This window comes from Arachis ipaensis, chromosome B03, assembly GCF_000816755.2.
Source record: "Arachis ipaensis cultivar K30076 chromosome B03, Araip1.1, whole genome shotgun sequence".
Lineage (NCBI taxonomy): Eukaryota > Viridiplantae > Streptophyta > Magnoliopsida > Fabales > Fabaceae > Arachis > Arachis ipaensis.
In genome coordinates, this window is record NC_029787.2 from 131230694 (window position 1) to 131233030 (window position 2337).

A 2337-nucleotide genomic window follows, 5' to 3' on the forward strand; every position below is an offset into this window, starting at 1 on the left:
ACGAAAGACGAAAGATAAATAAATAAATAATAAGGATCACTAAATTGGGAATAAAATAAAATAATTAAATTCTTGAACAGAATAAAAAATTAGATTAATACCTAAACTATAATTACTTAAATTAAAATGTTTAAAAAAAATCAAAAAGAAAAACAATGAAATTAAAAGATACATAGAGTTATAGAGACGTATATAAAAAAATAGAAAATTTAAAATTTACCTTTTAATGAAGAGAAGATAACCACTATACTAAAAATAGAAAAAAAAGGTTGAAAATATAAAATTGAGAAGAAGGTTTAAGAGAATAAAAGAGTGGTGACGGCTGAAATTTTAGAATAAAAGAAGACTAAATTTGATTAAGTTAACTAATAATCAAAATGATAAAAAGATAAAATGGATTTAGAACTTTAAATAATTGGGCTTAATTTATTTATAATGAAATTATTTATTTAATTTAAAATGGATAAATATATTTTAAAAAAAATTAAAATAAGAGTGGGGCAAGTGCCCCCTTTGCCCTGTGTAGGTCCGTGGGGCAAGTGCCCCCTTTTGTCCTGTGTAGGTCCGTCGTTGGGAGTGAGTACTGAGTAGGAGAGGCGCGTTGGGCTGAGCGCAAGAGGGAAGGTACGTCCGAATGACCGGCGGAGGTGAAGTGTCAGGCTGAATGGTGGAGAAGAGGACCGATATAAACAACAGTATGAGTAGATGAACAAAAAGATGGTTGAGATAGAATGAGAATGTGATGTGACGGTATATTAAGAGGAGGTTACGTTGCATAACCCTAATAATTTAAATTCAAAAAATAATTATTTTAATAAATTGAGAATTTAATTTTAATAATTAATTTATTATTTTTTTAAACTGTTATTCACATTGTTCAACATTTACATTATTTATCTATACTTTCTCCGGCCAATGGTGGTGGTGAGTGGTGACTGATAGCTAGTAGTGAATGGATGGAATTACAGTATCGGAACCTGACAAGAAGGATAAGAAATAATAAGAAATAAAAGAATAATTTAAAAAAAATGCTTTTTATTTTCCACAATCCACATAGAAGCTAAGGTCATCGACCGAGATTTTATTTTGCTTTGGTCAATTACCGTACCCTAAAATGAATGACAAGAAAAATTTGGGATTTGCAATTTCGCATACTAATTAATTTAATAAAACAAAAAACTGAAAATATCTCCATAACGTGAGACGTGAGTAATAACGCACATATCATCTTCCCTTAAGTATTTATACATTTTCAATTACTACTAATTCCACCTACTTTCTGCAAAATTAACTCTAATAATTATATGTTAATTATTTTTATGAAATAAAAAAAATTTATCTAAAATTCGGCCCTCCATATTAAACTTTCTGCAAGTCTAAATATTATATATATCTTGCTTGGAAATATTTTTCCAGGAAGACGATCGAGTTTATTATTTGAAACCAACATATTAAGGCCCAATTTTGGTAACCAACTTAATTAAGCTACTTTTGATAAAATAACTTAAACAATAAATGACTCTGTTAAAAGTAACTTATAAATAAGTTATTTTGTGTTTGGATTTTTAACTCTAAAAATGCTTATTTTATAGAAATGTAATAAAAAGTAGAAGTATTATGAGAGAAGTCATTTTTTTTAACTTTTTTATAAGCTCCAAAATAGCTTCTTAAAAAATTACAATTTAATTTTAAAAATTACACCAAACATTAATACTACTACTTTTCATAAATTAAAAATAAAAAAAAGTTACCTCCAGAATTTCCAAACAGACCCTAAGTGTTTACTCACATGTATGCAATTCTTTGACTGGACCAAAAGTAACCATATATACTTTACATAATAGTCTTCGCTATTACATAAACAATTTGATCGTAAAAAGTGTAGACATGGGTTGATTTGCTTCATCACAATTTTCTTACACTATCAAACAAAATTATAAATTTGACGTACAAAATCTTAATTGCGGTCAACTTGACATTTCAAAATAAAACATATTAGATAGTCAACTTGTCAAAAGGAACTTTTACATTGTGTGATAGATATCTAACATAAAATGAGAGGGTACTTTCGGCATCTGGGAGACTGGGAGTTTAGTTTGAATGAGTCATGGGTAATGTTTCACGGGCGTGGATTCAACCTAAAAAGTAAAAACTTATTTTTGTTTTGGGTTTTTGAAAATTTTTTAGTTTAATTAATATATGTTCTTAGAGTACACATTAATATTACTATAAGTAGAAGTTTTTATTGAAATTTTTTATTTTAACCAATGTAAAATAAATACATTAAAATTTAAATTTTGAATATTTTCTATAAAAAAAAATTATTGGTAAATTTAT